Source organism: Hypanus sabinus, chromosome 3 (genome assembly GCF_030144855.1).
Source record: "Hypanus sabinus isolate sHypSab1 chromosome 3, sHypSab1.hap1, whole genome shotgun sequence".
Taxonomy (NCBI): domain Eukaryota; kingdom Metazoa; phylum Chordata; class Chondrichthyes; order Myliobatiformes; family Dasyatidae; genus Hypanus; species Hypanus sabinus.
The window spans coordinates 62,706,143-62,722,535 of NC_082708.1; the positions used below are offsets into that span (position 1 = coordinate 62,706,143).

General features: G+C 39.7%; 1 pseudogene; it reads left to right on the plus strand.

Moving 5' to 3' along the window:
- Nucleotides 1-16,393, plus strand: part of LOC132390905 (eukaryotic translation initiation factor 4E transporter-like) — a 176,521-nt pseudogene that overhangs the window by 65,567 nt on the left and 94,561 nt on the right.

The window sequence follows — 16,393 nt, forward strand, 5'->3', positions numbered from 1 at the left end:
TGGATGACTGGGGAGTCAGCAGGAACTGAGGTGGTGCCCAGCTATTCACGTGGTCTGACCGAGGTTGGCAGGCTCTGTGGACGAGCAGGTTAGCAAGTCCCAGGATCGGAGGTGACTGCCCAGATCATCAAGCCCTGGGGTCGAAGGTCCATTTGAGTCTAGTTGTCAAACCTTGGAGCTCCAAGTCCTGTGATTGGCTGTCTTGGGATCTACACCAAGGCTGCAACCCAAAGTTGTCAAGTCCAGAAGTTGAGGCCTGATAGTCGAGGCGCTCGAAGGCCTGTCAAGATGTTAGGGGCCTGTCTGTGTGTATGAGTTGGAGAGTGGGTAGGAGGGAGAGAAGGGGCTTGTTTGCCATTGTTATCTTTTTGTTGCTGTTGTTATGTGGTTGTTTTTGTAGCTTGTGTTGTTCTGTTTACCATTGTGGGCATGTTATGTTGGTGACACTTGCGGTACATCCTTAGGCTGTGTTACTGTTAACACAAATGAATCATCACACTGTCTGTTTTGATGTGAAAGTGAAAAATAAATGAATCTGAACCTGAAGCAAAGACCTGTGAGTAACTGTACCTGATACTGCTGCAGTATTGTACAGCTGACAGATTACTGTGAGCATAGTCCTGAAGGTGCCATATCCCTGACAGCTGCAGAATGAAGCTGCCATGAAGGTGAGGGGAAAGTTAGACAAAAAGGGAAACTGCAATCTGCAGTGTGCGCGTGGCAACTCCTTAAACGGTTCAATTTACTGGGTCCGGTGCTGTGAGGAAGAGCACACCAGTTCAACGTGAGGCATGTAGCATGGAGCTGCTGCAGTCATTGAGGGGATACACAGAGATGCTTCTGCAGATGTGCTGAACAATTTTAAAAAATGAGTCAGGCAAATGCTCTGGGTGAAATATTAAAGGTCACATCATGGAGCCTTTAATTCACGACCTTTACTGATCTTCTATGCTTTTTCATGTCTAATAAACAAAGTTTATATATTCTATCCTTTTGTCCTGATTCAGATAAAGAATTAAGCTTCATTACAGATTTCAGACAAACAAATGCTGTGGTGTTGAATATTTGCATTCAAACAAGTCTAAATTTTAGACAGTAAATTGGAAATAAAATAGCTTCATTATTCTCTCTAAAGGTGTTCTAAATTATTGAGTGTTCCCAGCTTTTTCAGATTTGTCTTATTATGAATTATTCATTAAATATTCTTACATGTGAAAAATAATGTATTTTTATTTCAGTAAATCCTAGTCTTATTTTCATACAGCAAAAAAACACAAGTTTGAGCCATCAGTGATCATCACTTTTTTATTCTGTAGTATTTTAAGAAAATACTTCTGAATATTGGAATGCAATCTATAAAACATTCTTGATATATTCATAGATTCATTAAGTGAAACAGCATAGAAAGAGACCCATTCACCTAACTTGCTCATGCCAATCTAAGTTAATCCCATTTGTCTGCATTTAACTCGTATCTCTAAACACTTCATATCATGTACCCATCCAAATGTTTAAAACATGGCACGTACATATCTCTATCACTTGCTCTGGCAGTTTTTTCCATATATCCACCACTCTCTGTGTGAAAATCTTGCCTCTTAGATCCCTTCTAAATCTTTCCTTTCTCACCTTAAATACATTTCCACTAGTTTTAGATTCTCCTACTTTGGAAAATGTCCTCAACTACCTGCCCAATCTCTGTCCCTCTTTGTTTACTAAATTTCTTCTGGTTCATTCCTTACCCTCTTAGTTGTTTAATTTGAAGAATTACAATATTTTTCAGCACTGAGTTTCTAATGTTATTCTTAATGTGCTAGACATCTTTTATATAACCCTGATATAACAAAATTAATAATCATTGCTGTGCAAATGTTCATGTGGTGCCCTTTAACCCAGCCACTACATGCACATTCGAGTATTTCTAAATCTCTGAATTGTAGGCAGTTTCCTCTTTGACAGTTCAAAGTACTTTAACAACTCTTGTGGGGATTGGACTACAACCCTAAATATTCCATGATTCAGAATAAATTGGTTCAACTCAGAAACTGCCATCATAATGGTTGGCATTGTGTGGGAGGAAGGTACATCACATTATAAAACTGCTCTAGAGAGAATTATACTTCACTCATGAGATAGAAGAACCATACTTCAGAGAGCATTTGATGCATTCACTAGAACTAACATGTTTGATTGACTTAAACATTCACTGACACGATAAAATAAATAATTCCCTACATTACTAAGATGAATTTTAATTTTGCAACCTACGTTTGTGGTGTTATATAAATAGGGCTATATAATAAATCCTGACTGTAAGGTTCTTACAACAAAGCACAAGCAAGAAATGAAAATCAAAGAATTTAATTGTGATCTGCTGACATTAAAAATCTTGGATATTTAATGTTCACAGAAACAATAGTCTAGATGTAATTAATAAAAAAATATTATGTTCAGAAAGAATGTGAATATGTGAAATTCATTATGCAAAATTCAGCCTGTAAACTGACTTTTAAATTGCCATATAGAGGAATTGCAAATGTGAAGTATGGACAGCAAATTTCAGAAAAGAGCTGATAGTCAATGAATTTTATGAAGTCCCCTATATTCTGTATTGTTTATGACTATGTAAAAATTAGAGAAAGCACTTGGCCTACAGAGGTAAATCTCAAATGAGTTAACCCTTAGTCTTATCTAATATAATGATGCACAAGGAGGACATTCATCTTCTTGTATTCAGGATGGCTCCCAGCACTGCAAAAGCATCAGTCCCTCTTATTTTGCAATGATCCTACATTTGCTTTTCTCCCACATATGATCATTAGTTCTCTTTTGAAACTATGCACTCACCTACACCAAATTACCAGCATGCCTTGCAGTCTGGGAGGAAACCAGAGCCCACTGCAGAAATACAATCATGGAGAGAGTATGCAAACTCCATGTGATCAGCACTCAAGGTCAAGTTCAAATCTGGGGTTGTTGGAGTGATGAAACAGCAGTATGATTATTTTAACAGTGTGCCACATCAACTTTGTCTGCTTTACAAGTAATAATTAATGACAAACTGACTATCAAAAGGAAAATTACATGAAGATTATGGTAAGGCATTGCCAGGTTCAAAATCAGTTACCACCCCTCAACCACCACTTGAACAAAAGTGGATAATTATAATTATCCATTGAAATGTTCCCACAACCAATGATCTCACTTTAAGGACCTTTTATCTTATTATTTTATTCTCTTGTTATTTATTGCTATTTACTTGTATTTGCATTTGCACAGTTTGTTGTCTTCTATGCTCTTGCTCTTTCAGTTAAACTAACTGGCCTATAGATACCTGCTTTTGTCTACATTCTTTTTTGAACAATGGCGTGATATTTGCCCTCTTCCAATCTGCTGGGACCTGCCCAAAGTCCAGAAAATTTTGATAAATCATCACCAAAACCTCTACTATAACTTCTGCCATTTCTTTCAGTACCCAGAAATGCATTCTATCAGGACCAGGGAACTTATCTATCTTTAAGCACATAAGTTTGCTCAACACTACCTCTTTAATGATGGTTATTGTATTAAGGTCCTCACCTCCCATCGCATTCATAACTTCTTTCTTTGGCGTGTTAGATGGGATCTCCACCATGAAGACTGACACAAATTTGTCACTCAAAGCCTCGGTCATTTTCTCAATTCCCCTTTCCTGTCCTCCAAAGGACCTACATTCACTTTCACCACCCTTTTCTGCTTTATATAATTATATAACCTTTTACTATTCATTTTTATATTTTGTGCTAGTTTATTTTCATAACCTAGCTTCCCTTTCTTTATTGCTCACTTAGTGGTTCTTTGTTGCTTTTTTGTAATTTATTTTTTATTGAAGTTCATCATCAAACAAACATTTCCATAAGATGTATTTCAGATACTGTACATATACATCATATAGTCATATTTGCCACAAATCTCCACTTAATATATATCTGAGATACAAACTCATAGAAAAGAGAGGAAAGAAAGGACAAGCAAAAAGAAGAAAATTATGTATAACCACGGGGAAATCTGCAGATGCTGGAAATTCAAACAACACACACAAAATGCCGGTGGAACACAGCAGGTCAGGCAGCATCTATAGGGAGAAGGACCGTCGACGATTCAGGCTGAGACCTGACGAAGGGTCTCGGCCTGAAACGTTGACAGTGCTTCTCCCTATAGATGCTGCCTGGCCTGCTGTGTTCCACCAGCAAATTACGTACAAGTAGGGAGTGATCTTTATAAAGTTTTTCCAATCTTCCAGTTTCCCACTATCCTTGGTGACTTCGTATGCACAGGTTTTTAGTTTAATGCCTTATTTTACTTCCTTAGTTGTGCAAGGCTGGCTCTCCCCACCCTTACTGTCCTTGCTTTTAACTGGGATATACTTTTGTTGAGCACCATGAAAGTGTTGTGCTAACCACTACACTATCATGAAGTTGACTAAATGCTTCTAAGAATTCATTGATTTCAGTTGTTTCAAGCTGGTTCAATAGATTATATTTAAAACTTAATGTAGGATTTAATCTGGAGAAGCAAACAGATAAAAACACAAAGGCTGAAATCCATGTTGGCTTTGCAGAGAATGGCCAAGGAACATATTAGCTCTGTTCTACAGAACACAAAGACTGGTGTGCCATTGGTCTGCCATCCAGTGAGAGAATGGTGTCTTCTAACACAACTGCAATTATCTGCCCCACGGCTTTTAATGATCTTGTTTCTCTGACCCATCAGGTGATTCATGCTCAAGATAACCTGTAATTGCATAATCTTCTACATTACAGTATATTTACTTCTGAAAATATATAACTAGCCATGAAGTATATGGGGTTATTGAAGCAGTCAATAAGACTATATTATTGAAAACATGAGGCCAAAAATTAGATAGACTCAAAAGCATACATGGAATTATACTATAAAATAAACCCATGCTCCTTCCTTCTAGTACTAGCCAAAAGAAAGTATAGGTAGTTCACTAGCATCTTTCAGGCAAGCAAAACGACCATCCTAACAGAGCCAAGCCAATATGTAACTCAAGTTCAAGTTTATTATCATTCAAACGTACATATGCATATGAAACATTGCTTCTCTTGGGGCCAGAGAAACACAATGCATATAGTCACACACAGCACATATTCTTATAATGCAGCACATACAGCTGCAAGATAACATTAACACAATTCCCTGAGTGACTTGGCCTGAAGACTGACAGGAATGACATAAAATGCAAGGTGCACGCTTATGCAAGACAGTATAATGTTCCTGGCACTATCACAATAGAACAAACTGTAGTATAATTCTGTGAGTAGACCCACCAATGTTGTGAAATCTTAGCTGTTTCTTCAGTCCAAGTGCAATTAGGGCTAGGTAATATAGGTCAAGATTATTAGCAACATCTGCAGGTTTGTCACCCGGTCAGCCACATTTCTATGAGCTATAATAAAACAGGCCCAGATCTGTCTTTTACACACACAAATAATGAGCAAACCACAGACAAATTCAGAAAAGAGAAATATCTTAAAGGTGCTATAGGTAAGCCCAGTAAGTTCTGAGGTAGGGACATGTGGGCTGAAGGGCTTGTATTAAGCTGTAGGTTTTCCATGTTCCTCATTGGGACGTAGATGCTTGGTCCACAGTCACTGCCAGACTCATTTTACTACATTTGATTTTGTCCACAATGATCACTGATAAAGGCATTTCTATATTATGCACTTCAGTGATGATGCTGTCATCACTGGCATCCTTATGAGCTTGTTACTCGGAGTGACTATTCATAAGCAGCATCACGATATTCATGACAGTCACATCTTCAGCATGTTTTGAGAATAGTTGCAGTCCAACAGCACATTGAAGGAGGCTGGGGTTTCAGTAAATTCAAAAAGATTTATTATCAAGGAATGTATAAATTATATAATCTGAAATTAGCTTGCTCACGTAGCCACACAGCAAGAAGCCTAAAATAACCCAATTAAAGAAACAATAAATTAGAATACTAATGCTCGATGCGCAAGAGAAAGAAAAAAACTACAAGTCATGCAAATAATTGAAGTGAATAATGGCATTCCAAACCAAAACTGAACCCCAGAGCATCTCAGGGTAGGCCCAAAACCTCATTTATCAGTTCGTCATATTAGCAGTCATTGAGCACAGCAGTCATTGCCTCAGTACCATGGAGATGACCATCTCCAAGAATAAGTGAAATCACCTTTCATCCCAACCAGTGCCCTGTCTTTTCAGTCTGTCTGGGCCCGCCTTAAAATTGACCCAATGACAGAACAGCGAAAGGCTCCAGCACCCTGGAGAGGTGAGTGAACGTTGCAGAGAAAGGTCAAAATCAGTTCTTTGCCTCCAATCCATGCAGGCTTGTAAATTGTTTAATCAGTGCATTGTACCTCACACTAGGACCCAAACATCATTGCTGTGAAAGCTTTGGGGCCTAGCCCATGCTGCTCAGCAAATTGCACTGGGCCCAGATTTTGTCACCCAGCCTAAAGCCACTCTCAAGCTCTTCAAATCCAGAGAGCATCCAGAGAGATCCAATCTCACATCAAGATTGAATCTCCTCCATCAGGGTCCCAGTTTCTTCTTTCTGTGTGCAGAGCTATCCAACCTTGTTCCTAGGCCAGCTGTATGGGCATCAGAACTTGATCTGCTTCGATTCATCTCTTGAACTCACACGCCATTGCACACCCCTTCACTGTTTACAGTGATAACCTCAGGAAAGGTATTTTTAGTGACGTCTTTAGTCGGATTTCTTAGCTTTTTGACTACTTGGAAGCTGTTGCACATGTTCTGTAGTACCACTTTAAGATCATAAGATCTACAGTAGGAGCAGGATTAGGCCATTCGGCCCATCATCTCCACAATTTCATCATAGTTGATCCAATTTTCCTCTCAGCCCCAATTTCCTACTTTCTCCCCATGTCCCTTCATGCCCTGATCAATCAAGAATCCATCAACCTTTGCCTTAAATATACATCAAGACTTGGGCTCCACAGCAAGCTATGGCAAAGAATTCCACTCTCTGACTAAAGAAATTCCTCCTCAGCTCCATTCTAAAAGGATGCCCCTCTATTTTGAGGCTGTGTCTCAGACACTCCCACCAGAAGAAACATCCTCTCCACATCCACTCCATGAAGGCCTTTCACCATTTGATAGGCTTCAATGAGGTTTCATTCTTCTGAATTCCAGTGAATACAAGCCTGGAGCCATCAAAAGCTCTTCATATGACAAGCTATTCAATCCCGGAACAATTTTCGTGGATCTATTTTGAATTCTCTCCAGTTTCAGCACGTCCTTTCTGAGATAAAGGGCCCAAACCTGCTTACAATACTCCAAGTGCAGTCTCAGCAGTGCTTTATGAAGCTTCAACATTACTTCCTTACTTTTATATTCCAGTCCTCTTGAAATGAATGCTAACATTGCATTTGCCTTCCTCACCACAGACTCAATGTGCAAATTAACCTTTAGGGAATCCTGCTCAAGGACTTCCAAATCCCTTTGCCCCTTAGTTTTTTTGTAATTTCTCTCCATTTAGAAAACTGTCAGCACTTTCATTTCTTTTATCAAAGTGCATGACCATACACTATCTGACACTATATTCCATTAGGCACTTCCTTGCCTATTCTCCTAATCTGTCTAAGTCCTTCTGTATCCTCTCTACTTCCTCAAAACTACCTGGGAATGTGTTTGGATATGTCCATACATGGCCTCCTCTACTGCTATGATGAAGCCAAACTCCCTATTACCTCTCTCACGATTCTGCCTTCTTCTACTACCCATAGTGCTTTCCCCTTAAATTCCTTCTTCACCTCTCCTGCCTATCCCCTCACTTCTTCCTCTCCCCCACCACTTGATCATTCCTCTGACTGGTTTTTCAACTGGCACCTTCCACTCTCCCCCCACCTTCTTTATAGGGCCCCTGCCCCCTCCTTCTTCATTCCTGATGAAGGGTCTTGGCCTGAAACATTGACTGCTCATTTCAGTGGATGCTGCCTGACCTGCTGAGATCATCCAGCTTTTGTACGTGTTAATTACTCATTACTAATGCCTCCACAATCTCTTCAGCCACGTCTTTCAGAATTCTGGTGTGTATACTATCTGGCCCAGTTGACTTATTTACCTTCAGATCTTTCAATTTCCCAAGAACCTTCCCTCTATTTATGATAACTTCACACACTTCATGACCCCTGACACCTGGAACTTCCACCATACTGCTCATGTTTCCCACAGTGAAGACTGCTACAAAGTACTTATTCAGTTTCTCCACTATTTCTTTGCCCCCATTACTACCTCTCCAGCGTTGTTTTCCAGCAGTCCAAAATCCATATTCACCTCTCTTTTACACTTATGTATCTGAAGAAACTTTTGGTAACCTCTTTAATATTATTGGTTAGCTTACTTTCACATTCCATTTTTACCTTCTTAATAACCTTTTTAGTTGCCTTCTGTTGGTATTTGAAAGCTTCCCAATCCTCTAAATTCCCACTAACTTCTGCTCTATTATATGCCCTCCCTTTGGCTTTTATGTTGGATTTGACTTCTCTTGTTAGCCACGGTTGTGTCCTCTTTCCTTTAGAATACTTCTTCCTCTTTGGGATGTATATATCCTGTGCCTTCCAACTTCCTTCCATAAATTCTAGCCATTGTTCTGCCATCATCCCTGCCAGTGTTCTTTTCCAATCAATTCTGGCCAACCCCTCTCTCATGGCTCTGTAATTCCTTTGCTGGTACATCTGACTTCAGCTTTTCCTTCGAAAATTTCAAGGTGAATTTGATATTATGATCACTTGCTCCTAAGGGTTATTTTACTTTAAGGTCTCTAATCAAATCTGGTTCATTGCACAACACCAATCCGGAATAGCTGATCCTTTCATGGGCTCAACCAAGAGCTTCTCCAAAAAGCCATCTGGTATGCACTCTAGAAACTCCCACACCAACTGTAATCCAGCACCAACCTAATTTTCCCAATCTCCTTGCATATTAAAGTCCCCGATGACTACTGTAATATTGCTCTTTCAGTATGCATTTTCTAACTCCCGTTGTAATTTGTAAGCCACATCCTTACCACACTTTGGGGGTCAATATACAACTCCCATGAGGATATTTTTACCTTTGCAGTTCCTTAGGTCTATCCACACCTATGTCACCATATGCGAGCTCTTTCTAATGATTTAATTTCATTTTTCACCAACTTAACAATGCCATCTACTCTGTCATCCTGCCTGCCCTTTCAATGCAATGTGTATCCATGGACATTAAACTCCCAGCCATAATCTTTCAGCCTTGATTCAGCAATGCCTACAACATCAACCTGCAACTGTGATGCAGGTTCATCCTCCTTGTCCCATATACAGTGCACATTCAGATACAACACCTTCAGTCCTGAATTCACTCTTTTCAATTCTGTCCGCCTTTTATGTTTCAATTCATCCTGCTGACTCCAATTTTGCCCTATCAAGAGCCTCTCCTCACTCCACTTTGCCTCTGTTTGTAAACCAGCTATCTCATCTTCAGTTCCATTATCTGCCTTTTCTATGTTACTTCTTGCATTGAAATATACACAGGTCAAGATACTAGTTGCACCATGCTCAACCTTTTGATTCTTGACTTTGACTGAGGTCTTACCAAAATCTGGCTCCATAACCTCTCCACTAACTACTCTGGCACCCTGGTCCCATCCCCTTGCAACTCTAGTTTAAACCCCACCATGCAGCATTAACAATCCTGAGAACACAACCCTGGAATCCTGCCCTTTAACTTAGCACCTAGCTCCCTGAACTCCCCATGCAGAACCTCATCACTCATCCTACCCATGTCATTGGTACTACATGGACCAAACTTCTGGCTGTTCATCCTCCCAGTTAAGAATACAGTGGACTAGATTTGAGATATCTGTGGACCCTAGTACCCAGGAGGCAACATACCATCTGGGAATCTTGTTCTCACACACAGATCCTTCTGTCTGTTCCCCTAATGAATCCATTTTCACCACAGCATGCCTCTTCACCACCCCCCCCCCAGAGTCCCAGAGGCTGACTCAGTTCCAGAAACACTGTGAATTTCCTCTGTAAGGTAATCCCCCTCCTGACAGTATCCACAGTAATATACCTGTTGTTGAGGAGGATGGCCACAGGGGTACTCTGCACTGACTCCTTAAACCTTTTCCTCTTTCTGACTGTCACTGTTTCCTATGTCCTGCACCTTGGGTGTAACTACCTCTCTATATGTCCTACCTATCACCCCCTCAGCCTTACAAATGATCTGGAGTTTATCCAGTTCCAGCTCCAACACCTTAATGCTATTTGTTAGAAGTTGCATCTGGATGTACTTCTCATAGTTGTAGTCATCAGTGAAAGTGGAGGTCTTCCTGCCTTCCCACATCCCGCAAGAGGAGTATTTCGCTATCCTGTCTGGCATACCTACTGCCCCTTGCTGAGCCAATATAAAGAGAATGAAATTTGAGCTTTCTTTGAGTGAAGCCTCGAAGCTAAAGCGTTACGATCATCACTCTGACTATATCTACTTAGACAACGGCCGCTGTGCTTTTCTTCCTTAAGTTTGCTTTTACTAATCAATCCCAGATGCCGACTGGTTGCTGGTTAAAGCTTTATTACTCTGCCATGACCTGCTGCTGCCTTTTATCCTTGGGGAGTGGATCTGATTGAAGTCCCCTCAACTCCAAACTAACAATGTCCGGATTAGCCATTGGTTAACAGCATCACCAAAGCAATGGAGGCTCTGGAATGTAATTTCTTTCTTGCTTTCTGAGAATAACTGAGCTTGCTTCCTTTTGCTCTGCAGCCTGGGTCCTATGTCCAAGCCCCAGAGCGTATCGAAGTGATTGAACCCAATGTTTGGATGAGGATTTAGGCACTGGGCAAGATAGAAATTGTCAGTGTGTTGGGGCCTAAGACGAGGGATGGGCCAATTTAGCTTGTTGCTCCACTCTGCACACTGAACTGAATGCCTGGGGATGGACGCTGTTTGTGGGATCAGTTCAGAACCCTATTTCCTTGCGGTTATTGTTTGTATGATTTTTTTTCTGTGCACCTTAGCTGTTTGACAGTTATTTTTTAATGGAATCTTTTGGGTTTTAACCACTGTTAATAACTGTTAACCACTGTTAGTAAAACAGCTATTTTTCATACTGCTCCAATTATGGGACATAAAGATTTGCTTTGAGACAGGTTTTCTTAATAAACTATTTCAAACTGCTCCTGCTGTTGTACAGTTCAACTTAAATCTATTCAATTAAAAATGTAGTTGCAGACAAACTAGAAGATAGCTTAAATTTGCACATACTTTATTTAGGTGTTGATCATACTACAAGCTGAAGTATATTGATATTATATAGTGCTGAACTTCAATATTGTTATATGTTCATGTTTTTACCCTTAAGGCTTGTTGTTGAGCTTCACTGTGTGTAATGCACTGAATGTAATGTGAGAGAGCATTCTGAGTAGATGATTTACAAGTAAAATTATCAATGGCATACGGTTCCTCACTCCTCAGTCTCTCGTGGCCTCCTGGCTTCCCATACCACAAGCATAATAACCAACGATGAGGTGACAAGTCCTCATATGATATTTATTATTTTGTTCCCTTCAGCAAGGAAAGTATGAATGAATGAAAAATGGATGAATAAAGACATCAAACACCATGAGAAGTATGGTGAGTGAAGAATCCAATGGGATGAACAGGGGTAAATAAAACAAATAAGGGGGGAGAGAGAGATGGGTAACAGTAGTTATTTTTTCTGGAATATGATCGTGTTTGAAAATGGTGACAATGTTTGGAAGTACGGGCTGTATGATGAAATGACAGAGCAATAGATTTCATATACTGAAAGATTTGAAGACATTGCCCTAGCAAATGAAATGCCAGATAATATTCATCTTCCAACTTTTCTGACTGTGGTGGGTGCCAAAACATTTAATTTATTACACAGTCTAGTGCAACCTATTAACCTGGTGATAAGCCAAATGAAGATATAGTTAAAGTCTTTAATGACCCCTATTCACCTCAACCTTTGACTATTGATGAGAGGTTTAGATTTCATAAAAGGATTCAAGAAGAAGATGAGGCCACTTCACAATTTGTGGCTGTGCTAAAGCAATTGGCTGAACACTGTGATTTTGGGAAGCCACTGAATGCCACATTATGTGACAGACACATATTGAAGCAATCAGAAACATGTCTTTACAGAAGACAGATTATCATTACAGAAGGCAAATGAGATTAGTACCTCTACGGACATGGCAGCTAAAGAAGCAAAGCTATAAAGCTATGAAGAAGCAAGTTCATAAAGTTTCTGCTGACTTTAAGAATAAGACACCTATTGACAGTCAATATTATCATTGTGGCAAAACTGGGCACTCAGCTAAAGAATGGTGATATAAAGATTTAGACTGTTGAAGCTGCAACAAAAAGGACATATTGAATGCACCTGTAAAAGTAAAAAGATGCCAACAACCAAAAACACTGTAATAAAGAAAAGTGACTTTCCGAAAAACAAAAAGCAACATGAACAAGATGGAGCATACTGAGGATGGACTGAGTGACGCTCACTCTGTGGTTGAAGAAGCTTTGCATGTTTTATCTCTTTCAGGACACAAAGATGGCTATTGAGTGACCCCACAGTGGATGGAGCCACAATGAGGAAGCAGGTGGACATGGGGTGCTGCAGTATTACTGGTGTCGGAGACAGTTTACGTGGTGAAATTGCAACATCGCATTGTAGAAGGGGAAGGTTGACTTTAAAGATTTACACTGGTGAGGAGAGTAGTACATCTTACAGCTGAGATTAACAAACAGAGAAAGAAACTTCTTCTGTACATTGTTTCAGGTAGTTATCCAGCATTTCTGGTTCTGAAGGAAAAGAGCTATTAAATATGAAATAAAAATGTGTAGCATGGAGAAAGCATATGCAGTGGATATTTGAAGGAAAATCTGCTAGAGATCAAAGAGTACTCATATGAAAAGCCAAGAGCAGCATGCCTTCTGATAAAAGCATTCGGGACCCCAAAAAAGTGGCAGGAATGCTTGTATCCCAGTTCTGGCAGAAGTTCACCAATGGATGGAAATAAGGACAATACTTCAGATTTGGAGAGAGCAGTTCTAAAGCAAAGAATTACAGATCCATGAGAGAGAATAAAGGAATATCTTGATATGGTACTCAGCACCAAAGTTTTAGTGGTGATTCTTGTGACTAATGCCTGCAGTAGTTGATGTTCTGGGGGTCCATTGGAAAATAAAGAAAATGAAAATATTTGTGGGTTGGGTTGCCAGGAAAGAATTGGAAGTCTGCACAAAATTACATCAAGAAACTTCGGTCAGCATGATGGAGACTAAGACTTGCACGACAGAGATGTTAGAGAAGAAAGGGAATGAGACTACAAGAAAAAGTGTTTTGGGAGAGAGATTGGTAATGGCAAAATGGTTTTTTGGTGAATGGAGGCAATGTGAATCCTAAACTGAAGAGGAACCAGAATAATTTTCTGCCGGCCCCACAAGACAATCAGAAACAACAGGGCTGAAAGGTTTTGATGATAAAATACTATTGGAGAATCCAAGATGGGCAAAGAGGTAGGAGGAACAATAAGAACCCTTAAAGATGGTGTAGAATACAATGGTGCTGCCCAACCAGAGATACTTATTATTTCTGCATCAGAAGCTGACCAAAAAGTTCCCCAGGAAGCAGCCCTGTCTGAACCCTCATTGGGGAACTTTGCTTTCAATGAGTCCTTCAACATGGAGAAAGGTGTCCCTGGACTAGCATCAATGATTGAAGAAATGCTTGGTAAAGGATCAGTGTCATTCCGTTGGTTCATCAATGGTTTTCAAGTAACTTAGTGGACCATATAGATGCTCCAGTAGCCTGCGGTGTACACCACATGCAGAAATTGAGAGATATTTTGGCTTGGATGGACACCCAGTACTGCAAAGCAGTTTGATGCCTATGAGGAGGATGTCATGGCAGAACTGACATGTGATGCTGATGAGGAAGAGCCTGAAGTAGTGGTCTTAGATTGGAGTGGTTTTGTCAGTAAAGAATGTGAAAGCAGAACCGAAATGTCTCAAGATGCAATCTAAGAGGATGCTTGCCACCTATTTAAGGAGAAACATCTGGAACAGACCTTAACTGCATCATCTGGTCCTAAATAAAAAAAATACATGGATATGACTGCTTAAAATAAGATAGTTTACAGTATAAAGTTAAGTGGAAACTTGCCTTGGCAATCAAAACCTCCTGAAATTCTATCACCCCTGTAATGTGGCCTCCATCCTCAGATATTCTAGGTGTCCTGACCAGAATCATCACATGCCAGTCCTTAATCAGCAAGGCCATTCATCTCTATCACCTGTGCTTTCTGAAATGCTTCCTGCTGACATTGCGGTATCCAAGTCAAGTTCCACACATACACCACCAAGAGATAAATTGACTTTGGCATCATTCCCAGTTCATTGGTACCCTCATGGCATCAGACAGCCTCCAGACAGATTGAATCTTTAGTTAATGATGAACTCTCAGCACACGGGGCAGAATAATCCGTAGGGTTGTGTCTGGAAATAGAAGCATTCTACCCTCTTCCCGTAATTTAGAAAAAGATATGTTTTTTTGTTATTGGTTGAATTTGATGATTACTCCATTGATTGTTAACAGTTCAGCAGCTGGTCTGTGTATGAGAAGAGGGAGAAACTTTTAAAATATGAGGGGAGAGGTATGTTATGTATTCATGTATATATTGACTCTTGCAGGCTGCTATTGAACTTCCGTGTGTTGGTTATATACTGAACGTAATAGGAGAGCGCATTCAGGGTAGAAGAATTTTAAGAAAATTAAACAGTGACCCATTGTTCCTCATCCCTCCGTATCATATGTGTATTGTTCATGGCCACCCAGCTTCTTAGTACTGCAGACATAACAAATATGATACTGCAACTATCTAAAGTCGTACAGACAGGAGTGAACTCTGCTAACACTGAGTAGATTAATCATTCTATTCCTGGTAGATCAAATCTGCTACTGCTTGTCGAAGAGATGCATGAATAGAATGGTTAGAATCCCTTAACATATGCCTTCATTTGGAAGATTACTCATTAATGACCATTATATATAATCAAAGTCCAGTCCCTGTATAAAATGTTCATTAATTGAATGACACTGACACAGAAGGCCATTAATGAAGATTGTTTATTTACTTTAAGCAATTTGGGTTTTCCATCAAGGGATCTTCACTCTAATTGTCACTGGCCTCTGCTTCGAATAACCCTCATCTGTTCCTGGTAAAATGTATCCCTTCTCTGGCAGCCAAGGTACTCATTCTTTAAACCGAATGCCAAAAGCATTGCTCCTGGATATATTTGCCATTAAGTAACTAGTTCCTTAATAGCTGGGAAAGAAGAGTAAAAAGAAAATCATGAATCTTGCAATTTGTACATTTCCTTGAAGTGGATATCCAATTTCCTAAAATACCTAAGAAGCTTAGAGTTAAAAGTAATCTCTTCTGTAGTTCAACTTAAAATTGAAAACTGCTTAAGACAGCTTAAGATAATGGTGTTAAACAGAATAGCCTGTCATGCAGATGTTTATTTATAAACAAATGTGCTAGAGAAAAATATTAGATTTTAGTTATTGCCACTAATTACGACAGCAAAAGGAACATTAGTGGTTAATACTGATCAATAGTAGCTGAAGGAGAGGATGTGTGCGATTTTTCTCCTGTATCCTGAAAGAATATTGGTTTAGCTCTTCCTCATAAATAATGCCGTTGTAAATGAGAATAAAGTCACCAGAGAGACAGAGCTGGTAGATAAGAAGTTGTCTTTCATTCGACAAAAGGAGACACAGTAGACATCATATTGAGACCCTTTCAGAGGATGAGGTCTCCTTAACCCAGTGTTGCATGACATTTTATAAGCTGAAGATCAAAGGACAATTTGAGATTTACAGTGTATCTACATTGCTCCCTTTGAATTACCTATAAATTTCACACCTCCTTCTTTGCACCCACACTCCAGACAATGTTAATCAGCATTAGCTGTTTTTTTAAATTACCTGCTGTTTTCACACCTCTGGGGCCCATTGTCCTGAACAGCATTTTAAATTTAATCTACGGTCCATATTCAGATCTGAAGATTGGTGGCTGAAGTTAGTTGCTGCAGTTCATGTTTTGCTGTACACCCTAAGTCCGGAATATGCTCTAGCAATTATAACATGTTAGCAATGAATAACTTGAATAATATCAATAATATCAACCATAAGTCTATAGGATAATAAGATGCAGGAATAGAATTAGGCCACTTGGCCCATCAAGCCTGTTCTGCCAATTGATAATGGCTCAGTTATTATTTCCTTTCAACCATTCACCTG